We start from the raw sequence: 25561 nt of genomic DNA, 5'->3' as shown, positions 1-25561 counted from the left end.
GATATTGCAGCCATCGAAATTTCAAAGCTGCTTCAAAAAGGAGTCATCCAACCGGTCCCCGTAGACCAGACCGGATTAGGGACTTACTCAAAATTCTTTTTAGTGCCAAAAAAGACCGGGGACTTGAGGCCCATTTTGGATCTCAGCAACCTGAATCGATCAGTCAAGAAGTCCAAGTTCCAGATGGTCACCTTACAATCCATTCTCCCGCTACTGGAGAAAGGTGTTTGGATGTGCTGCATAGATCTCAAGGATGCCTATTATCACATTCTGATAAATCAGGCGTCCAGGAGACATCTGCGCTTCAGCCTGGGAGACAGTCATTTCCAGTTCTGCGCACTGCCCTTTGGTCTCACCACAGCCCCCAGGGTGTTCACCAAGTGTTTGGCGGTGGTGACTGCTCACCTGAGGAGTCTTGGATTCCAGGTGTTTCCGTATCTAGACGACTGGCTCCTAACTGCCACCTCCAGGCATCTACTATTACAGAACCTAGCAGCCACTATATCTCTAGGAACCTCCCTAGGAATCACCTTCAGTTGGGCAAAGTCTGTGTTGCTGCCATCTCAGCTTATACGGTTTATCGGGGTAGACATAGACTCAAGGCAAATGCGGGTCTATCTTCCTACAGAGAGAATAGAAACATTACAATCTCAAGTCCGAGCATTGCTCCTCAAACGCCGAGCCCCAGCAAGGATGGTCCTACAACTGTTGGGTTCCATGTCGGCTACCGTTCTCCTAGTTCCCTTAGCAAGATTACACATGAGGATTCTCCAGTGGCTCCTGTCGGTCCAGTGGTCGTATCAGGAACTTCCTCTCAGTCACCAAATTATAATTACGGAGACGTGCAAACAGGACCTCCGTTGGTGGCTTATCTCGTCCAACCTGGATCGGGGGCGACCTTTCGTTCCTCCTCCTCCTCCAGTGGCCACTTTGACTACGGACGCCTCCCAGACGGGGTGGGGGGGACATTACCTGGGCAGGTCAGTCCAAGGCAAGTGGCACCCCAGCGAGACTTCTCTACACATCAACATACTGGAAATGAGGGCAGTGCTTCTGTCGCTCCAAGCACTACACTGCTACCTCCCCCAAGGTATGATTGCCGTTCAGTCCGACAACATGTCAGTAGTCTGGTACCTGAACAAGCAGGGAGGGACCAGGTCCTACCCGCTTTGCAGAGAGGCCATGAGAGTATGGAATTGGGCTGTTGCAACCAACCGTTTCTTGGTAGCAACACATATCCCGGGGAGATCCAATGTGATAGCCGACAGACTCAGCAGAACCATTCTCTCCCCGCACGAGTGGTCTCTGAACGACAGAGTAGCATCTCAGATCTTCAGAAGATGGGGAACTCCTTGTTGCGTCCTCTTTGCAACCCCCCTCAACACGAAATGTCTACGGTTCTTTTCCCTTACCCCGAGTCTGGGGAGTTTTCCCAAGGACGCCCTAGTCCAAGCTTGGCCCACCGGCTTACTGTGTACGCCTTTCCTCCGGTTCCCCTTCTCCCCAGGGTGATCCAGAAGGTGCTTCACTTGCAGTGCAAGATGATTTTAGTTGCCCCATACTGGCCTCGTCAAGTCTGGCTGCCATTTCTTCGGAAATACGCACTGGACGGTCCATGGTTCCTGGACCAGGTTCCAGATCTCTTGATCCACCAGTCGGGACAGCTTCACCAGTCCCTTCACTCACTGAAGTTAACAGCTTGGCTCCTCCACTTCCGACTATAGTAAGGAACCAGGTTTTAGACTCAGAAGTTATACATATCTTGTCCTCAGCCCACAAGAATTCGACTAAGAAAATGTATAGTAGTAAATGGAAGAGATTCGCCATTTGGGCCCAACTCCGGGGTTTAGATCCCATTACTGCCCCGGTGACGTTTTAAAATTCCTAGCTTCCCTATTCAATCAAGGATCTTCAGTCTCTACCATTAAGGTTCAATTAGCAGCTATTTCTAATTTTCATGCAAGTATAGACCCACCTTTGATAAGCAATAAGTTGTGTAAAGCCTTCATGAAAGGTGCTGGGCTGCTACGTCCTCCAGTTTCTCATCCTGCTCCACCATGGGATCTCAATTTCGTATTAGGTGCCTTGACCTCTTCCCCCTTTGAACTGGCAGCAACTTCTGACTTGAAATTTCTTTCCTGGAAGACCGCTTTTTTGGTGGCAATTACATCAGCCAGAAGAGTTTCGGAACTTCAAGCCCTATGTGTCAACCCGCCTTACCTGGTTTTTCACAAGGATAGAGTATCCCTTAGGCCTAATCCATCTTTTGTTCCCAAAGTTTGTTCGAGTTTCTGTCTTCAACAGTCTTTGGAACTTCCAGTTTTCTTCCCCAATTACTCAGACAGAGCAGAATATATCTTCCATTCATTGGATGTCCACAGACAATTGCGTTTCTACTTAGGACGCACCAAACACGAAAAATGGATCAGTTGTTTGTGTCCTTTTCAGACAATAAATTGGGCAAAGCCGTCACGAAGGTCACTATTGCCAAGTGGATCAGAGACTGTATCAGTCATATTTATTTTCTTTCTAATAGAGAGCTTACAACCACTGTGAAAGCTCATTCTACAAGGGCTATGGCTACTTCAACAGCATTTCATGCTAAGCTTGCCATTAGTGACATTTGTGTTGCGGCTACCTGGTCCTCTCCTCACACCTTTATTTCTCATTACAAATTGGATGTGGCATCTCGGGGGCGAGCTTCCTTCTGTTCCACAGTTCTCAGGAGTGTTTTCCAGAGAGCCACCCAGGAATCGGGTGCTAGGGACGCTGTCCCATCAGTACAGAATGTAGGCGAGATAGGATCACATAACATCTTTTAGTTATGTACTTACCATAACTTTAGATGTTTGGGATCCATCTCGCCTACATTCCTAATACCCACCCTCCTTCCCCCTGCCTTGGAGATCAGAAGAGACCGGACGGTTCGAGTTCGACCGTTTCATCTTGAAACATCTGGCAATGTTATATCAGCAGTGCATGTGTGGGTGCATGTGTGCGGACAAACAAGATCTGGGGAATTGGTGGTGGTGCATCCTGGGATATAGAATAGCTCAGCCAATTAGAGACTTCGCTCTATTGCATAACGTGCCGAGTCGGAGCCGAGGATCGGCTCCGAACCCATCAGTACAAAATGTAGGCGAGATGGATCCCAAACATCTAAAGTTATGGTAAGTACATAACTAAAAGTTATAGCATACTGAGAAAGTTTTGTTTTACCTTACATTATTGGATTTAAGTCTGTTTTATTTTATTTTTCACTTTATTGATGATTTATTTTTTGTTTGGAGAGTCAGATTTATTAACATTTTTCGACAGTAGTAATCAAAGTACTGAGTTTTTGAAGTTCTCCATTAAATATGATTATGTTAAGATAAATTTTTTAGATGCAGAAATATTTTAAAAAGGTGGGGAAGATAAGTTGTACTCCATTATTAGTTATAAGAACATTTCCAGTAATACCATTTTGCATTGTTCAAGCAAGCACCCCCACTTGTGTAAAGCATAATATTAAGGGTAAACTAGTTAGGCTAAAACCTGTAACCACAGGTGTAGAAGTATGGGATAATTTTTCTAAGGTACTACATTCTATTTTGTAAACAGGGGGTACCCCAGCAGTGTAGTTTAAGAAAGTTGTGGAAGACAAACCATTAGTTAAGAATTATTCCTTAGACCATATTGTACGGGAATGGATCCTTTCTATGCCAGTTACTTTTTCTTTCAACAGTGGCGCCTTTAATGATATTTAAAAACTGGAGAATTTTAACCAGCAATGACAAGGTTTCTAAACTGGTGGGGGACAGGCTGATATTTATTAATACAAAGGATAGAAATGTTAAATTGTTGTTATAGAGGGAAATAAAACAAGTGAAAGTCACAAAAAGGGTACTTTTAAGTGTTTGAGCTGTTCTATGTGTAAATATATGTCAGAAAGCCCTTTTTTTTGTAGATGTAGGAAGTGATGGAACATACCAAACCTCTGTTGTTTTTTTACTTGTGCTTCCAAGTTTTTGGTATACATGGCAACCTGTTGTTTTTGTGAATCATTCTATATTGGGAAGACCAACAGAAAACGTAGGAGGTTTGTTTACAAACATCAGTACACCATTAAAGTTAAATATTTGGACAATGCCCTGGGAAAACATTCTACAGTATGTCCAAATTTTAAGAGGTTTTACTTTTCTGTTTTGGATTGGGTTCCAAATAATTTTAATGGAGATAGAGAAGGGGAGGTTGAGTACAGAGAATTAAAATGGCAGATCTTATGCAATGTTTTTAATTCCCTGGGTTTAAATAGTAGTATTAGTTATAAGGTAGTATTATAATGTAAACAAACTTTTTAACAAATGTAAATTAATAATACATTTTTTTAGGATTTCAACAGAAGTTTATAAGAATTATTAATGCTTATTTATTATTGTTTTTTAGTTAGAATTTTAATATATGCAAGTAATGTTGGTTGGTGAGAGGTCATGTAATTAATCTTCTTATTTAAATTAGCACGTTAGAATTTATTTGGTCTGAAGAAGACTAAAAAAGTCGAAAGAGCTCAATCTTTTATTAAATTTTGTTGTTTTTCCTCATCCAGTTGCCAGTAGTGGTTTGTATTTAGTTGTTTACTGCATACAACTTGGATCTGAACCCTTTTTCTCGTTTTTTAAAGGTTTTATAGGGTGCCTGATAACTTTGTTTCTCTACACATATCCGTCTGCTGACCCTTCTGTTGTGTCTGTCTCCTCTGACAAACATTTGAAGCTCTTGCCTTCTGCTAAATTGCTTCTTTCTGATGAGGACAGTAGGGCCATGAATGTGTACTGCTGCGCTACCCTGGCCTTTTGGGCTACTAATTGTCAAACCCATATGACTAGGTGAGTCTTAACCTGAGAGGCCTGAGAAAGAATCAGGAATGTTACAGGTAGCTCTTCTGAGGGAAAGATTTTGGCCTTCTCTTTGTTGGGCTCCTCTTCCCAAGTGGCTTGCCATTCTAGTAAATGTATTATGTTGCAGTTGATGCTTCTTCTAGAGCTGCTGCTTTGGTTCTGTGTTGAGGTGTTACTCTTGGCTTTACCTCCAGCCTTTGCCTGATGATATTTTGGCTAAATTGATGGATGTCCCCTTTGATAATAAAAATGTCTTTGGTTCTGCAGCTGCTGAGCTTTTTAAGCCCCTAAAGAAAAGGGCAAGGCCTTGCAGGAATTGAAGCATATTTTTGTTTACCCTATTCCTAAATTTCAGAAGAATTATCCCTCTAAGCCTGCCTTTGTGTGTAGACAGTTTCACCCTCCTCCCAAAGGTAAAAAAGGTTCTAGACGGGCTCCTCCTGCTAGGTCTACCCAGGTTCCTACTAGTCAGACGCCTCCTTTTCCATACAAGCCAGGTTCTGTCTGACTACAGACTGCAAAGAACAGGAACAGCAGGAAAAACATGCCCCGGAAAATCCACAGGAAAAATTTAATACACTCTTAACGCCTCGTCCAAAAGCCTTCAAGGAGTAAATCAAGACAAAAATAACATTCCTTATATACGCAGAACAATAAAACAATTAGCAGATTAAATGATTAGTTAACAAGGTATTTCCAATTAAAATCAGTATTCAATCCCTGAGGGGACAAAGTATTATACTTAAACATAAAAACAGCTTCTTTATGTAACAACTTTTCTTTAATACATAAAGTAACACCTAAACCATTATGGAATTGTTCTAAAACACAACCTTTTAATAATAAAGGACTTGCAGAATGGTGCTTTCTGAAATGTACAGCTAAAGGGTTCTCACAATTACCATTCGTAATGCCCCGTGTATGTTCTTGAAATCTAACCTTAAACATTCTCTGAGTCTGTCCAACATAGTATTTATTACAGGGCACTTCAAGATGTATACAACCCCCACACTACAACAAGAGAAAACAGAGTTAGGACAAAAAGGAACCCCGTTAATAGGGGTAAAATGATAAACCACATGTGCACAAATTTTACATTTTCCACAATGGAAGGTACCTATCACATTAACTGTCCCTTCAGTACATCTAACATCTGGAAATACGAATTTACTATGAACTAATATGTCAGAAATACTCCAGGCTCTTGTAAAAGAAATGAGGTCTACCCTGTAAGTTACTCAATAAAAAGCTATCCTTAAATAGCATAGGCCAATAAAAAAAATATTTTCACAATGTCATCACTCATGACATTGTTCCGCGGTAGTGGTGCTGCGGTAGCGTTGTTGCCTCGCAAGACGTCGTGTTCGATTCTCAGCTAGAGCGTCTTCTGTGTGGAGGCATGCATGAATGGGCGTGCCTTCGTTGAAGGTTGTGTGTCAGGGCTGGTAACTCAGCACGTAAAAATCCGCTACCAAGCATTAGCAGACCGGAGTTCCGCTATGGTGACCCCTAACCCATAAGCCGAAAGACACAACAACATCACTCCTGACATTATATTGAGAGACCAAATACATTTTCTTCCTAAAGTCACAAGTCTCGCTGTTACTATTAACCTTACATAAATGTGGAAACTTTAACCTATTACTTCTTTCTTTATCATCACTTAGTATGTCTTTAATACGTATCCCACTACTACATTCCTGCATCACTCTATCCAAGGCATTATAAACAACAGAGGAATCATAACCTCTGTGTATAAACATCTTTGCAGTACAATCTGCTTCAAATTCAAAATCCAAGTCATCACTACATAATTTGTTCAAACATAGGAATTCTCCAAAGGGTAGTGAATTTAATAAGTGTGGGGGGTGGCAACTATTACCATAAATGAACTGATTTCTACCTTTATTTTTCCCAAGAATAGTAGTGCAATCACCCATACCACATAACATTAAATCTAAGAAGGAAACCTCCTTACCCACTTGTAAACCAACAAACTTAAAAGCAAATCTAGGAAGGGCAGGAATTGAAACATATTTTTGTTTACACTATTCCTAAATTTCAGAAGAATTATCCCTCTAAGCCTGCCTTTGTATGTAGACAGTTTCACCTTCCTCCCTAAGGTAAAAAAGGTTCTAGATGGGCTCCTCCTTCTAAGTCTACCCAGGCTCCTACTAGTGAGATGCCTCCTTTTCCAGAAAAGTCAGGTTCTGTCTGACTGTCTGCTTCCCTTCATCCTAAATCAGGTTCTGTTATCTCTTCTTTCCCGTCTTTTCCCAACTGGTTAAGGATCATTCAGGATTTTGAGTTCTGTCCATCATCCATCAGGGATACTTCATGGTGTGGAAATCCCTTTCTCCTTTTCTGAGCATTCCCTAACCTCCTCAGGAACAGCTGGTTTTCTTTCCGGATGTACTTCTGGGCCTTTGGTCTCAAGGCACCATCCAAGCAGTTTCTGCTCCTCAGAAGGGGAAGGGGTTTTATTCTAGAATGTTTTTGTTTTCCAGGAAAGAAGGCACCTGGAGGCCCAATCTGGACCTTTCTCAGCTCAACACCTTTTTGAAGATCTCTACCTTTTGGATGCTGTCCCTTCAGACTCAGTTTCTTCATCCTCAGGCATTCCTGGTATGTCTGGATCTAGAGGATGCTTACTGTCATATCCCTGTTCATCCCCGTTTCAGGAAATATTTCCATTTCCCTGTTTTTTTCCTTGCATTTTCAGTCCTCTGCTTTGGCCTTTAGCCTTTATACTAGCCAAAGGGTTTTCACCAAATGCCTCACTCTTGTGATTGCCTTTTACAGGATGAGGGGGATACAGCTCTTTCCTTATCTGGATGATCTGCTCATTCAGGCTTCCTCTCCAGAGACCTTGTGTGATGTAATCAAGGAGCCTGAATCCTTACCACTGACACTGGAGAGGGATGACTACTTGGAATACGAATGGATACACTCCGTATTTCCAGGTGCAGACCTCTTTTCATCAAGCACAATTTCCCTTAAGTGCATACAGGAAACACACACAGTCCGGGCTGTGGATTTCTGTATCTGTCTCCCTCCAGGTCCCCAGTAAGACTCCCCTCTGGTACAGCTGTAGGGTTAGGTCCTCAGCCGAGTGTCCCTGCCAAGTCCTCCAGCACTGTCTCTGTGAAATCAGTGCTTCGTGTCTCTGCCCCAGGTAGCTGACACACACACATTTTTTGAGATTTAATTTTCACACACACACACACACACACACACACACACACACACACACACACACACACACACACACACACACACACACACACCTGGGAAAGACTGGTACAGATTACCCACTCTACCAACTTTGCTCAGACTATAAGGTAGATTCACTGCCACCAATCAGTTACTATAAGGCTCTTAAATGGGTATCCAATTACACTGTGTGAAATTAATATTAATAAAAATGGTAATGTTGACCAAACAGCCAGGCTTTCAGAAGTGGCCAGAGTTATCACCAAATAAAAATATGCAAATGCACTCAAAACTTAAATATTTAATAAAAAAGATCATCCAAAATGAAAAGTTTAAATATATTTAATAATAAATAATATATGAACAAGAAAATACTGAATATCTGTTTACAGTAAACACCAGAGTTTGTCACCAGAAATATTAAAAATAACACAGATGGAAAGTTTTGCACATTTATAGAAAAACAGTATTTAGTTAGGCTCACTATCTATTCCTGATTGACTAAAATAATTACTGTTCCTCCTTACTAAATAGAGCAAGGCAAGATGGGTGAGTGGTCCTTGTTGTCAGATCTAAGACAGAATACAGAATGCCCCTGAGACTTCAGTCTCCTCTGATATTAAAACATTATTTATGTACAGAATGACATTAATTGCATCTGGTCATCTGACTCTGTTTCCTGCACTATCCCTCATCATTAGACGTTACCAGACTTTAGCACTTATGTGCTATAATACACACAGGTAGACCTTTGCTCAGACGTGGTGCAGCTGCTGGAAGTCATAAAACCATTTAATTCTTCCTACAGGAGATGCAACCTATTCTCTAGCAGAGGCATTTGTGTCTCTGGTTCCCTTCAAAACTGTGGGGTAACATCTTTATGGCTTCACCCATAAATTAATTTAATTTCAAGAATATTTTGCAAAGTCAGGTGGATTAATATTAACCTCTTCACTTACGGTATATGCTGTTACAATGTATACATTTAAACATTTACAATAATCTTGTGCATCTTTTCCTTCCAGCAGGGCATACTGTTGATATATTTTAACACAAGCAAACCACGTAAATACATTTTCAGCACAAGCTTCTGTACAAATCAGTTTGATGTACAAATGACATGTAATTATTTAAAAAATTCCAACTTGCTGTTATGGCATGTTACAAATCCACTGCCCTAGTTCTCCTGGCATGGCTGGTAGTACCTCCTATTGTCACACCTTGCTTCACCACCTTCATTAGGCTATTTGCCTCTTGCAAAGCCTAGGGTTTACAATAAATTTCCAGAAATCCTTCCTGGCTTCGTCTCAGGATCATGTTTTTTTCTGTTGTAGGCTCCAGACCATTTCTATACTGGCTTCCCTGACATCATCCAAAGCTCTTGCTCTAATTGCCTTTTTTTCAGTCCCTTCTTCCTCAGGTCTCCATTACAGCCAGAGAATTTCTAAGAGCTCTGGGATTTGTGCCCTTCCACCATTCCTATGCTCCTGTAGCCAGATTCCTTATGAGGAAGCTGAAGTGGCTCTTAAAGTCAGTATAGCTCCAGTACTGTCATTCTTTAGACTTTCTAGTCTCTGTTCTTCTATGCCTCAAACTAGAGCTCCAGTGGTGGATTCATCACTATATCTAAACCCAGGGCATCCTTTTCAGCCTCCAGTCCCCTCTCAGGAACTTTTTTCAGATGCAGGGTGAGGTGCTTCTTTCAGCCCTCTCAGGGTTTGGGGTCTTTGCCCATTCGTCAAAGGGCAGACCATATTAATATCAAGGAGATGAGAGCTCTTCTCCTTGCTCTTCAGGCCTTTGATACTTTTTTTTTGTTTGTGTGATAGGTCCTCTCAAAATCTTTACAGACAATACTACAGTGATGTGGTACATAAGCAAGGGGGGACATGGGCTTACCTTCTGTGCAGACTAGCTCTTCAAGTTTGGGATCTGGTTGTCCATATGTGACTTTTCAAGTTGCTTACATTCATTCAGAACAAAACATTGTGGCAGAGACTCTGAACAGATCCATAACACAGGTTCAGAAGTGGATGCTTTACAGACAAACAGTGGGGTTCTCCTCAGGTAGATCTTTTTGTCTCCTGTTGGAACAGGCAAGTGCCTCTTTTTTGCTCCAGAGTCCCAAGTCCTCTGGCATGGAAGGTGGGTGCCCTATCTTTTTCTTGGAAGGGGGTGTTTCCCTATGCCTTCCCTTCCTCTCGTACCAAGGGCCTTACTCAAGATAGAGCAAGACTCCCCCAAAGCTTGCTGATGAATCCCTTTTGGCCCAGGCAGCACTGGTTGCCTCCTCTTCTGCACTGAACCAAGGGCAGTCACCTCAAGTTACCTCGGAGTAGGCCTACTCACACAACACAAGGGGCCTCTCATCCATCCTTATGTGTCCACTCTTCAACTAACACTGTAGATTATAAGGTTTGGATCCCTTTTAGGCAACTTTTTTCTGAGGATGTGCTTTGGGTTCTGCGGTAGGCCAGAAAACTCACTACCTGGAAATCCTGTGTATCCAAATGGAAGATATTTTATGTCTGATGCCTTGCTCATAATCTGGATCAACTCTTTGTAGAGATTCCTCTGGTTCTGTCTTATTTTTATGAATTTCTCCATGATGGGTTGGTATATTCTTCAGTTAAAGCTCACCATTCAGCTATGTTTTCTTTTCTGCCTTTGTCGCCTCCTCTGGCCCCTAGGTTTGAGGCCGAACAATTTCTTAAAATCATCCTTCATATTAGTCCACCCCACAGGAAACCTATTCCTTCTTCCTGGGAACTTAAATTTGTTCTTGCAAAATTGACTCGTGCTCCTTTTGAGCCTGTGGCTTCAGCTTCCTTGAAGCATTTTACATGGAAGACTGTTCTTCTTTTGGCCCTTACTGCAGCTGAGAAAGTGTCTGAGCTTCAGGGCCTTATGGCTGTTCCTCCTTTTTTAGTTTTTCGTAGGGACAGGGTGGGCTAATATGAAGGATGATTTTAAGCCATATAATAACCTGAAGAATCTACGCTCCTCAAACAAAATGTTGATTCACACTACCTTATCAAAAAACTTATCAGGCGACTCCCTATTCTCTAACTCAGTTGGTAAACTATGGAATCTATTACCACATGACCTTACAACCCAAACCTCTCTCCCACTAATTGAAACTAACCTAAAACTTTTCTTCACTAACCACTGGTTATGTTCTTGTACCAACCCTGACTAACTCTTATCCTTTAACTATCTGTTACACTCAAAACCATAATATACTTAACTATAAACCTCTTCATACAACTCTCTATAAACTAACCTTTTTCTTAATTACTAATGCTGTTAGTCTTGAGTACTATTTTCCATGTTTGACTTTTACGTCATTTTTTACTGTTTTCTTTTGTAAATTTGTTAACTTTATGATGTAATATTCTATGTTAATGCCATTTTTCTAATTTTGAATTTGATATTTTTGTATGTTTTTTTTTTACTGGAGCTTATCTCCCCGGGCCTCTACTGAAAATGGACATGTATCCAGTTGGACTAGTCCGGTCAACAAATGTAAAATAAATAAAAAATTTCTTCATGGATCTCTAAGGCCATTTTCTTTTGTTATTCCTTTCATGGGAAAAGTCTTTCTGTCTCTGTAAAGGCTCATTCTACCAGGGTTGTGGCTTCCTCTGGTGCTTTATTCAAAGGATTGGATACCAGTTCCATCCTTGAGGCTGCTACTTGGACCTTCTGTCTATACCTTTACTAAGCATTATAAACTGGATGTTGTTTCCAGAGCAAGAGCTGGCTTTGCTAGACCTATCCTGCATGAGTTTCTTGAGGGCTCTGCTGGGCCTTCTTCTTCCCAAGTTTCCTCTTGAGCTTTTGTACTCTCCCTTTAGTAAAGGGTACTGCAGCAGTGATATGGAAGGACATAGTACATTTGTGTAAAATCTTACCATAACAGTAGATGTCCTTCTCTTCACTGTTGGGAGTTTTTGCTCCCTCCCTCCTTCCTTCCCTTTTTTCTCTTCTCCTCCTTTTTCCCTTCTGGATGCACATTCTTCCTTCTCTCCTTGGATTGTTGTTCCTCTTGGGGCTATTCAGTTCTGAGGTATGTACGTCCGTCCATCACCTTTATGCCCTACACTGTGAGCAGGGAGCATACGTGTGATGTACAACTTCTTTAAAATCGTAAGACTTTGGTATACTGGCCGGACGTTAGGCTGCCCTTGGCAGGGGATCCCTTTAGTAAACAGTACTGCAACAATGAAGAGAAAGACATCTACTGTTATGGTAAGATTTTACATACGTGTACTTTCTTTATGTAATGTGTTAATTTTTCTGGAGTTTTTCTCCCTGGATCTCTGTAAAGTGATAGCTTTCTATCCAGGTGGTCTATTCTGGTTAACAAATACAATAAATAAGTAAACACAACAATTTATGATCTTTGGGACCTCTTCAGGTATTTACAGATGACACCATAGTAATGTGATATATAAACAGGCAAGAACCACATCTTACCCTCTGTGCAAACCAGCCATGGTAGTCTGGGATATAGCTTTTCAGTACAATCTCACTCTACTGGCATCTTGCATACTGTCAGAGCAAAATTGCATGGTAGACAAGCTCTGCAGGACAAGGACAAACCATCACAAATGGAAATTGAACCAATGTGTCTTCCGAGAATTGATCCAGCTGTGAGGAACTTTTCAGATATTTTTATTTGCCTCTGTTCTCAACAATCAGTTGCGAAAATTCTGCTCCCGGACTTTATGCAAGAAGATGCTTTTTCTTTTCCATTGTCAAAAGTGTTTCTGAATGCTTTTCCACCCTTTCCCCCAATATCCAGGGTCAGTCTGAAGATTGATTTTATTTGACATTTTGTTGACCGGATTAGTCTGACTGGGAAAAGCAGTTTTTCAGAAGAGACCCGAGGAGAAAAGCTCCAATAGTACATTACTTAAACATTATATAACATAGGCAGTTGTTGCAAAAGAAGAAAACAATGAGTAACTAGTACTAACTGTATATTACTAGTTCAGTTTATATATAAGAAACAGATTCTGTAGAAAAATAGTAAAAGTACAAGTAACTCAGAGATTTATCATCTGAGACAAAAGAAGCATAATGACAAGATTCAGAAGTACTCTACAAAAGTCATTGTGGTGACTCCCCTTCTTCTGGCCTAGGCAGCAGCGGTTGTCCCTTCTTTTGGAATTAGTGAGGGTCATTTACCACAAGTTCCCACAAAAACTGGGTTTGTTCGCACAAAACAAGGGGGCTTGATGCATCCTGACCCAAAACAACTACAGCTGCCTGCATTGATAATAGAATTTCAATAACTTTTAGACACCTTTTCTCTGAGGATGTGCAGCAGGTAATAATGGAGGCACGAAACCCTGCTACTAGCAAATGGAAAAGGTATTCTAGTTGGAGTCAGCAAAAGAACCAGCACTCATTCAGGACTAGTGTTTCACTAGATGTTCTTCATCTCACATTGCTGCAGTCCTAACACTTGGGTAGTCCGCTGTCCCAGTCGGCCCGAATACCAAAGTATAAGGCTGACGTCGGTCAAGGCGCATTTGTCTGACATCAGGACGTCAGGGTACAAATGCGCATGACCGACGTCATATCCTCAGTCTTTTTTGCCGCATGGTCCGATGCAGAAGCAGTATTGCGAGTGCAGGTTGGCGTTCTGAAATTTTCTGAAGTCGGAGTTTCAGACCGAATCAAAGTTGGCTAAGTACCCCGTTGGGGAATATTTTGTTTTTTCTTGCCTCAGTATTTAACCGGATGTCAGAAAAAGTGAATAACTGTATTTCTTGTGGGAAACAGATACCTCATAGAGATTACCATACCTTGTGTATACCTTGCTTAGGGCCTGAGCACGTCGTTGTTGGCTGTCGCTCTTGTGCTAGATTTAACAAACGCACTATTAAGAGAAGATTAGATTGTGCCAGGTTAGTTTTTGGAAGCGTTGTAATTACAACATGCCGCCGGATGCTCCGCCGCTTCGTCTAAAAAGCGCAAGGACAAAGCAGCGAAGCCTAGGGTGGAAGAACTGTCTGTCCCGGACGTCGGTTCTTTAGAGGGCTCGGTGGAGCCGGTGGTTCTACCAGAAGTTCCTTTGGATTCTCAGGGAGAGACTTTACTGTTACAAGATGTGTCCTCTCAGGAGGTAGGCCAGGCTGAAGGGGCTTCTCAGGTAGCTGTTCTCCCCTCCCTTCCTAAGGTGGTTAGGCCCTCCCCTTCTGTTTCCAAGGCTTCTTCTAGAGGCAGGCCAGGGTTAACTTCAGTGGGGGTCTCCCCTAGTTCTTCAGGGTCTCTGCCTAAGAAACATATGCTTAAAATGGCAGAAGATTTGATTACTATGATTAGAGGTTCTATGCCCCCCCCTGATAAGAGGCCTAGGGTGGAACCTGAGCTTGAGAGTTTTGAGCAGTGTTCGGAGGCTTCTGAGTCTTCGGCTGAAGACTTGCAGGAGTTTCCTCCTTATTCTGATTCTGATGTAGATGACTCTACACCTTCGGCTTCTCCTCCTGAGGATTTTTCTTTTTCAGAGACTCTTCATTCCATGAGGGAGCATTTTAAATGGGAAGGTCAAGTTTTCTCTGATTCCAGGAAAAGGCTTAGGGAATTTTTGTTTCTACCCCAGCATAGGCCTTTAGCTATACCTCCTGTTCTGGATGTGGTAGAGGATGTTTTTGCAGAGGCTTCCTGAACCCTGATTCTTTGCCTCCTGCCCCAGTTAAACCGGATAGGTATTATAGGGTGCCTGAAGCTCATAAGTATCGTTTTAAGAGTCCTAGGGCAGACCCAGAAACTGTTTCTCAGGGCCCTAAAGGTGTTAAGGCTTCTGTTGTTAAAAATCCTGTTCCTTCTGATAAAGAGGCAAGGGCTTTGGATAGATGGGGAAAGAAGGTGTATACTTCTTCCACTTTAGCCATGAGGGCTTTGAATTGCCAGTTTCACATGTTGAAATACCAAAATTATCTCCTTTCACAACTGAAGTCTAAGGTAGATGCTCTGGCGGAAGGTATTGAGTGTAAAGAGTTGCAGGATTTAGTTCATGTTTCTGAACAGGTGGGTAAGCATTCCTTGCAATGTGGTTTTGATGCTGTACAGGCCTCTTCGAGGGTGGCAGCCACTGGTTCTGTTCTTCGCAGGCACGCCTGGCTGAGGGATCAGAATTTAGCTGAACATGTAAAGACAAGGATTTTAGATGCTCCTTTACAATCTGATGTGTTATTTGGTGCGCCTGTGGAAGCAGTTTTAAAGAAAATGGAGGACAAGGCTAAGTCTATGCAGACTGTTAAAGATTTTTGCAGGTTCAGCCTCCAAAGTTTAGTAGAAATTGGCCTACTAAGGGGTGGACTTATCCTTCTTATGATTCTCAGTCTAGGGGTAGATCTAGACGTGGTAGGGGCAGAGCTCAAGGTTCTTTTAGGCCTAGAACAGGCAGTTCGCCTGCCCAGTCTTCTGGTGAGGGCAGGGGTCAGTCCTTTCGTAAGCAGACCCAATGACTTGCCTTTTCAGCTGCCAGAGCCTTCTCGTCTGGCAGCACCTTTGGGAGGAAGGCTGGCACTTTTCAAAGAAAATTGGAGTGTTATTACCCAAGACAGATGGGTATTGGATATCGTTCACCACGGTTACAGGTTTTATTTCCATACCTTGCCTCCTTTCAAAGGCATGCCAGACATTCCTCCTATACAAAGAAAAGAGGCTCACAAGCAAATTTCTCTGTTACTCCAGATAGGGGCCATTCAGCCGGTTCCTGTGCCAGAAAGGGGCCTAGGATTTTATTCTCGCCTGTTCCTAGTACCAAAAAAGGGGAACACGTGGAGACCAATTTTGGATTTGTCTATCCTCAACACTTATCTGGACAGTCCCAAGTTCAAAATGTTGACGTTACAACAGCTTTTCCCTCTGCTGGGCAAAGATCACTGGATGGTAACTTTAGATCTCAAGGAGGCTTACCTTCATGTGCCTATCAGACTCAGTTGCAGGAAGTATCTGCGTTTCCGAGCTGGAAATTCCCATTATCAGTTCTCTGCATTGCCCTTTGGCTTATCTACTGCACCCAGAGTATTCACAAAAGTTCTGGCTCCAGTTGTAGCTTTCTTCAGGCTAAAAGGAATACAAATCTATCCTTACTTGGACGACTGTCTGATTCTGGCTCAAGAAAAGGACGAGCTTCTTCAGCATCTGGAATATGTGATAGCAGTGCTAAGATGCCTGGGGTATTCTGTGAACGAAATAAAGTCCAGTCTAGTACCCTCTCAAGACATGTGCTTTCTGGGTGTGAGACTGAATACAGCAGCCCAGATGGCCTTTTTAACCCCGGACAAACAAAAGAATCTTTCCCTTTACTTCCATCAACTATCTCTTCAGTCCGGGCTGACTGCAAGGACAGTCCTTCAAGCCTTAGGGTTCATGGCATCTTGTATTCTGGTGCTTCCCAATGCCAAACTGCATATGAGGAAGCTGCAATGGTATCTAAAAAATGTATGGACACAGCACTGCCAGGATTTGGACACTGTCATTCCAATAATACCTTGCATTCAAAAGGAATTTTTGTGGTGGGCTCAGGAATGTCACCTAAACAAGGGACTCTCTGTGACCCGGCCAGAGGCGAGTCAGATTCTAACGACAGATGCCTCAGACATAGCTTGGGGAGCTCATCTGAATGGAAAGTGGATACAAGACAAGTGGCCTGCCAGACTACAGCATCTACATATCAACATGAAGGAGATGTTAGTCCAGTTTGCATTAATGGCTTTCAAGGAGTTACTTCTTCCAGGGCAGGTGTTGATTCTAACAGACAACACAACTGTCATGTGGTACATCAACAAGCAAGGGGGAACACATTCTTATCCTCTATGCAGGCAAGCAATGATTTTGTGGGAGACTGAGCTCAGCTTGCAGCTAACTCTTCAGGCAAGGTTTCTGCCAGGAGCACAGAACTCCTTAGCAGATGTGTTAAGCAGGCAAATCATGGATCCCCACGAGTGGAAACTGGATCTTCATGTATTTCGAAAATTGACAGTGTCATGGGGAACTCCAGACATAGATCTGTTCGCTTCTCCACTAAATCACCAGCTGCCAAAGTTTTGCACGAAAAGGTTTCATCACACAGCTTGGAAAGTGGATGCTCTTTCGTTCAGTTGGGAAAATCTTCATGTGTATGCCTTTCCACCTCTGCCTCTCCTCCCAAAGGTACTCCTAAAGGTCAGACAAGACAAGCCAAGGATGATTTTGATAGCTCCAGATTGGCCTCGGCAACACTGGTACCCATTACTGAGGAATCTGGTAAGTAAGCCTCCATGGCCTTTACCTTTAATTCCACACCTTTTGTCTCAGAGGGACGGTCATCTACTCAATGTCAAGCTTCACTCTCTTCATCTAACAGCCTGGCATATTCTGTTTTGAACCACAGCAGGTCTCAACTTCCTCAACAAGTTTTGAATGTGATTATGGAAGCCAGAAGACCTAGTACACGTAAAGTGTATGCAGAAAAATGGAAGAGATTTTTATTTTGGAGTGCAGCAAAGGATTTGGATGTTTCTGAGCCTAATTTGAGTGTGGCTCTTCAATATCTTACTGAGTTATTGGACAAAGGTTTGTCTTTCTCTTCCATTAAGATTCCTGCTGCAGCAATTTCAGCTCACTATGATTGTGACCCACCATTGTTTTCTCATCCTTTGTTCAAGCAATTTCTTAGAGGGGCAAAGAATATAAGACCCCACGAGAGCTCCTACTCCTGCTTGGGACCTCAATTTTGTGTTGGAGAAACTTACTCTACAACCTTTTGAGCCTGCGCTACTGCTGAATTGAAATACTTGTCATGGAAGACTGCTTTTGTTGGCCATTACTTCTGCAAGAAGGGTTTCTGAATTGCAGGCCCTTATGGCGGTTGAGCCTTTTGATTTTTCATAAGGATAGGGTATCATTACGCACTAATCCTTCATTTATGCCTAAGGTGGTTTCTAGTGTGGCTTTATCCCAAACTATTCATTTGCCTACTTTTTATGCAGATCCCCAAAATAGGGGAAAAGATTTTGCACACTTTAGATGTACACAGGCAGTTGCGTTATTATTTAAGCAGGACTAGGGATTTTAGGCAGTCTCAGCAGTTGTTTGTTTCTTTTGCTTTGAGTTCTCAGGGCAAGCCTGTGTCAAAACAAACTATATCTAAGTGGATTGGGTTTTGCATTGCATTCTGTTATTCCCATCATGGCAAGGAGATTCCAGCTGGGATTAGGCCTCATTCCACTAGGGCTACTGCCACTTCAACAGCATTTCTAAGGGGTGGCAACTAAGGATATTTTGGAGGCAGCTACTTGGAGTTCAGTGCATACTTTCTCCAAGCATTACCACCTTCCTCTCTATTCTAAATCCAGGGCTGGTTTTGCCACTGCTGTGTTGCAGGGCATTTTGGCAGCTCCTGCTTCATTATAGTTTAGCCATCCTCCCTTACCTCTGCTTTGGGATTCTACCCAAGTGTTAGGACTGCAGCAATGTGAGATGAAGAACATAGTACAGTTTTGTACCTACCATAAATGTAGATGTTCAAGATCCACATTGCTGCAGTCCAATTTACCCTCCCTCCTTCCCTCTGTGTTTAGGGGTGGTTGTGTGGGTGGGGTTCTATTTTGTAAATTTGTATATATTGTACATATATTAGGTACAGGAGTGTTTGGTGTTTTTTGGTTTTGGCCTTATCTTTTTAGGGTCTTCTGACATCTGGGGCAAGAAAAGACTGAGGATATGACGTCGGTCATGCGCATTTGTACCCTGACGTCCTGATGTCAGACAAATGCGCCTTGACCGACGTCAGCCTTATACTTTGGTATTCGGGCCGACTGGGACAGCGGACTACCCAAGTGTTAGGACTGCAGCAATGTGGATCTTCGAACATCTACATTTATGGTAGGTACAAAACTGTACTTTCTACAGTGCTTGTGGGAGTTACTATCCTATGGCCTTTACTCCTCAATCAAGGTTCACTTGATGGCCATTTCATCATGTCTTCCCATGGATCCTGCTCTCTCAGTACAATCTCATGTGAAAATGTTCTTTTAAAAAGATGTTGCATAAGAAGTCTCCTAGGAAACAGGTGGCACCTCCTTGGGATTTTAATTTTGTGTTAAAAAACTAACTGTTGCTCTATTTTAAGCAGATCCTCCAGCTGATTTGAGGTTTTTGACATGGAAAACAGTGTTGCTAATTGCTCTGACCTCTGCAAGAAGAGTATTTGAGTTGCAGCTCTGATGGTGTCACCTCACCTCATTTTCCCCAAATATGGGGTTTCTTAAAAAACTGTTTATACCTAAAGTAGTATCCATGTTTACCTTAAGCCAAGCTATCACCCAATTTTCTTTCCAGAACCTAAAAATAAGAGAGGATACTTCATACTTTGGATATCCACATACAGCTCGGGTACTCCTTTACAAAAAAATCTTTCAGAACTTCTGATCAGTTAATTTCTTGTGAAGGTAAGAAAAAATGGCAACCTGGGTCAAAACTGAGTATTCAAAATGGTTTTCTCATGTTACTACCTTTTGATAAACCCCCCACAGCAAAACAATTCAGGGTAGGGTCATAGTTCCCTCTAATAGAGCCTTGGCTGCTTTATCTGTGGCTTTTTGGAAAGGATTGGATGCTAGAAGTATTTTAGAAACAGCAACTCTGTGCTCTATGCAGACATTTTACAAAACACTATAAATTGTCTCCTCATTCAGGTCCTAGGGCATGCTTTGCTAGGACCATTCTCCAGGGGCTCCTGGGCCCCATCCTTCCTCCTCCCAGTCAGTTTAAGCTATGGTAACTGTGGACTTTTTGTTGTCATTTTCGTAGCATTGCCCTCTTTGGGCTTTTAGCCTCCCTCTGTCTGTTGGCACAAAAGCTCTGAAGGGCTTTGCACCCAAATCTGACTTTTATTTAGCTAAGTTGAGCTAACTTAACAGTTGGGGTGCATGGAAGGTGTTCTGAAAGCTTTGTAAACTGTCCAGTTGTTTCCTTAGCAGGATATAATCCATATAGCTAAAGCTACTACAGCAGTGATCAGTCAAACATCAGCTATTGTTGCAAGCTTACTTACATAACAGTTCTTTTTTCCATATCTGCCAAAGTCTGTTTCTGTATAAGGCACCTTTGATACAACGGCATATATGTCTGTGCTGCTCAAGTGGAGAAGCACTCAAGACATCTTCTGAACTATTCATACATTGCAAGGATTTATTACAGTATTTAATTGTTACAGACTTCACATTTAGCAGTGACAAAGGTCAGCAGGTCTCCATTTACACAGGCATTTTTGTCCCAGTAACCCTTAGAATGTCTTTACTATCTTGCAGTAAATTAGTTCTTTCATAATATAATCAGTATGTAGAAATGAATGTTCCATAGCAGTAGGTTAAAGTGCTTTTTTTTACACATCTTGCAACAGTTGTAATTTGAGATTTGAACTTCACAGCTGTGTGATAGTTGTAGTGTGTGATCGTTTAACAAATCTGTTTGTAAATACTGTGTTTCTTGTTGCAACAATAAGAATATTTAGCTTTACTGTTGTTTTAATGCTGAGGTTTTATTTTGCTGCATGCATCAATTATTAGTTTCATACAATTTAATATCAATATAAAATGTGAAAGAGATTTCAGTACCTTGAAATTAAAACACAAGATAGTAGTGTCTTGTGGAAATGCTTTTAAATCTGCTTTTGTAAAAAAATTAAGTGCTTGCTGCAGTGGATTTTGGAAGTTTGGAATTGGATTAACTTCTGCTGTGCATTTTCACTTTTTTTTTTACTGCTGGGTTTCTTACACGGATTCAGAATTGAACAAAAAATTAATACTGTAAAGTAAATGGCACACAATGCATGATGCATGAAGAGGCATTGTTTCACTTTTATCAGTTTGTTTTGTGCCAAGTATAGTTGACAACATACTTAGGAAAAAAAATTGAAACCATGTGTAACATGATTACTAAAACACACGAAGTCTTTATTAATCTGCTTCATACATTCCCAGTTTATTATAAGTACAAACTAGTGGGGGTGGTTTATGTGACAGCAAGTACAATAAGACCAAAGAATCCTCCGCCCAGGTTTACCCTTAGATGTAGTACAATGCGAGTCCGGTTGAGTAGGTTTCTCTAGGTCTTTAATATCACGGTCCTCAGTACTAGCTGTAGACTTCTCACAGTTGTTTGAAGTCTGGCAGGATCTGTCTATGCCGATATGGAAATGCGCCCTTGAAAACATGGTGTGATGCTTTCAGGTCCTTTACAGTTCCCCCAAATCCTTATGCTGTCTTTGTCAGTTGTAACTCAAGTGCTTATCTTCACAAACCTCATTCATTTATGACGTTATTTCTGCATGTGAGCTCACCCCTGCTAGAATGTATAGTGGTGCTGGAGGTTGTCTCCTGCATGGCTTCTTTTGAGGAGTCTGTGGACCAGATTCCATTTTTTTAAGTGGTTTAAAGATGAGGGTTGCCACCCACCAGATGATTCCTCCTGTGGAGAAACCTTGAGATGTTCTTCATTCCACATTGCTGCAGTCCTAACCATTGGGTAGTCCGCTGTCCAGTCGGCCCGAATACCAAAGTATATGGCTGACGTCGGTCAAGGCGCATTAGACTGATGTCAGGACGTCAGGGTACTAATGCGCATGACCGACGTCATATCCTCAGTCTTTTTTGCCGCATGGTCCGATGCAGAAGCAGTTTTGCGAGTGCAGGTTGGCGTTCTGAAATTTTCTGAAGTCGGAGTTTCAGACCGAATCAAAGTTGGCTAAGTACCCCGTTGGGGAACATTTTGTTTTTTCTTGCCTCAGTATTTAACCCGGAAACTGTTTCTCAGGGGCCTAAAGGTGTTAAGGCCTCTGTTGTTAAAAATCCTGTTCCCCCTGATAAAGAGGCAAGGGCTTTGGATAGATGGGGAAAGAAAGTGTATACTTCTTCCACTTTAGCCATGAGGGCGTTGAATTGTCAGTTTCACATGCTAAAATATCAAAATTATCTCCTTTCACAATTGAAATCTAAGGTGGATGCTCTGGCGGAAGGTATTGAGTGTAAAGAGATGCAGGATTTAGTTCATGTGGCTGAACAAGTGGGTAAGCATTCTTTGCAATGTGGTTTTGATGCTGTGCAGGCCTCCTCGAGGGTGGCTGCCACTGGTTCTGTTCTTCGCAGGCACGCCTGGTTGAGGGATCAGAATTTAGCTGAGCATGTTAAGACAAGGATTTTGGATGCTCCTTTACAGTCTGATGTGTTGTTTGGTTCGCCTGTGGAAGCAGTTTTAAAGAAAATGGAGGACAAGGCTAAGTCTATGCAGACTGTTAAAGATTTTTTGCAGGTGCAACCTCCGAAGTTTAGCAGAAATTGGCCTACTAAGGGATGGACATATCCTGCTTATGATTCCCAGTCTAGGGGTAGGTCTAGACGTGGTAGGGGCAGAGCTCAAGGTTCTTTTAGGCCTAGAACAGGGAGTTCTCCTGCTCAGACTTCTGGTGAGGGCAGGGGTCAGTCCTTTCGTAAGCAGACCCAATGACCTGCCTTTTCAGCTGCCAGTAAATTCTCGTCTGGCAGCTCCTTTGGGAGGAAGACTGTCTCTTTTCAAAGAAAATTGGGATTTAATTACTCAAGACAGATGGGTTTTGGATATCATTCACCACGGTTACAGGTTTTATTTCCATACCTTGCCCTCTTTCAAAGGCATGCCAGACGTTCCTCCTCCACAAAGGAAAGAGGCTCACAAGCAAATTTCTCTGTTACTCCAAATAGGGGCCATTCAGCCAGTCCCTGTACCAGAAAGGGGCCTAGGATTTTATTCTCGCCTGTTCCTAGTACCAAAGAAGGGGAACACGTGGAGACCAATTTTGGATTTATCTATCCTCAACACTTATCTGGACATTCCCAAGTTCAAAATGTTGACGTTACAACAGCTTTTACCTCTGCTGGGCAAAGATCATTGGATGGTAACTTTAGATCTCAAGGAAGCTTACCTTCATGTGCCTTTAAGGCTAAGTTGCAGAAAGTATCTGCGTTTTCGAGCTGGAAATTCTCATTATCAGTTCTCTGCATTGCCCTTTGGCTTATCCACTGCGCCCAGAGTATTCACAAAGGTTCTGGCTCCAGTGATAGCTTACTTCAGGCTAAAAGGAATTCAAATCTATCCTTACTTGGACGACTGCCTGATTCTGGCTCAAGAAAAGGAAGACCTTCTACAGCATTTGGAATATGTCATAGCAGTGCTAAGATGCCTAGGGTATTCTGTGAACGAAATAAAGTCCAGTCTAGTACCCTCTCAAGACATGTGCTTTCTGGGTGTGAGACTGAATACAGCAGCCCAGATGGCCTTTTTAACCCCGGACAAACAAAAGAATATTTCCAGTTACTTCCATCAACTATCTCTTCAGTCCGGGCTGACTGCAAGGACAGTCCTTCAAGCCTTAGGGTTCATGGCATCTTGTATTCTGGTGCTTCCCAATGCCAAACTGCATATGAGGAAGCTACAATGGTATCTCAAAAATGTATGGACACAGCACTGCCAGGATTTGGACACTGTCATTCAAATAATACCTTGCATTCAAAAAGAATTTTTGTGGTGGGCTCAGGAATGTCACCTAAACAAGGGACTCTCTGTGACCCGGCCAGAGGCGAGTCAGATTTTAACGACAGATGCCTCAGACATTGCTTGGGGAGCTCATCTAAATGGAAAGTGGATACAAGACAAGTGGCCTGCCAGACTACAGCATCTACATATCAACATGAAGGAGATGTTAGCAGTCCAGTTTGCGTTAATGGCTTTCAAGGAGTTACTTCTTCCAGGGCAGGTGTTGATTCTAACAGACAACACAACTGTCATGTGGTACATCAACAAACAAGGGGAACACATTCTTATCCTCTATGCAGGCAAGCAATGATTTTATGGGAGACTGCGCTCAGCTTGCAACTAACTCTTCAGGCAAGGTTTCTGCCGGAGCACAGAACTCCTTAGCAGATGTGTTAAGCAGACAAATCATGGATCCCCACGAGTGGAAACTGGATCTTCATGTATTTCAGAAATTGACAGTGTCATGGGGAACTCCAGACATAGATCTGTTCGCTTCTCCACTAAACCACCAGCTGCCAAAGTTTTGCACAAAGGGGTTTCATCACACAGCTTGGAAAGTGGATGCTCTTTCTTTCAGTTGGAAAAATCTTCATGTGTATGCCTTTCCACCTCTGCCTCTTCTTCCAAAGGTGCTCCTAAAGGTCAGACAAGACAAGCCAAGGATGATTTTAATAGCTCCAGATTGGCCTCGGCAACACTGGTACCCACTACTAAGGAGTCTGGTAAGGAAGCCTCCATGGCCTTTACCTTTGATTCCACACCTGTTATCTCAGAAGGACGGTCACCTGCTCAATGTCAAGCTTCACTCTCTTCATCTAACAGCCTGGCATATTCTGTTTTGAAACACAGCAGGTCTCAACTTCCTCAACAAGTTTTAAATGTGATTATGGAAGCCAGGAGACCTAGTACAAGGAAAGTGTACGCAGAAAAATGGAAGAGATTTTTATCTTGGAGTGCAGCAAAGAATTTGGAGATTTCTGAGCCTAATTTGAGTGTGGCTCTTCAATATCTTACTGAGTTATTGGACAAAGGTTTGTCTTTCTCTTCCATTAAGATTCATGCTGCAGCAATTTCAGCTCACTATGATTGTGACCCACCTTTGTTTTCGCATCCTTTGTTCAAGCAGTTTCTTAGAGGGGCAAAGAATATAAGACCCCCACGTAGAGCTCCTACTCCTGCTTGGGATCTCAATTTTGTGTTGGAGAAACTTACTCTACAACCTTTTGAGCCTCCGGCTACTGCTGAATTGAAATACTTGTCATGGAAGACTGCTTTTTTGTTGGCTATTACTTCTGCAAGAAGGGTTTCTGAATTGCAGGCCCTTATGGCAGTAGAGCCCGTTTGATTTTCCATAAGGATAGGGTATCATTACGTACTAATCCTTCCTTTATGCCTAAGGTGGTTTCTAGTGTGGCTTTAAACCAAACTATTCATTTGCCTACTTTCTATGCAGATCCCCAAAATAAGGGGAAAAGATTTTGCACACTTTAGATGTACATAGGCAGTTGCGTTATTATTTAAGCAGGACTAAGGATTTCAGGCAGTCTCAGCAGTTGTTTGTTTCTTTTGCTTTGAGTTCTCAGGGCAAGCCTGTGTCTAAGCAAACTATTTCTAAGTGGATTGGGTTTTGCATCTCATTTTGTTATTCCCATCATGGCAAGGAGATTCCAGCTGGGATTAGGCCTCATTCCACTAGGGCTACTGCCACTTCAACAGCATTTCTAAGGGGTGGCAACTAAGGATATTTTGGAGGCAGCTACTTGGAGTTCAGTGCATACTTTCTCTAAGCATTACCACCTTCCTCTCTACTCTAAATCTAGGGCTGGTTTTGCCACAGCTATTTTGCAAGGCATGTTGACAGCTCCTGCTTCCTTATGATTTGCCAGCCTCCCTTA

Source organism: Protopterus annectens, chromosome 6.part1, assembly GCF_019279795.1.
Source record: "Protopterus annectens isolate FY-2018-M chromosome 6.part1, PAN1.0, whole genome shotgun sequence".
Classification (NCBI taxonomy): Eukaryota; Metazoa; Chordata; order Ceratodontiformes; family Protopteridae; genus Protopterus; species Protopterus annectens.
The sequence above is the reverse complement of the archived record's forward strand: the minus strand, read 5'-3'. Positions refer to the sequence as shown.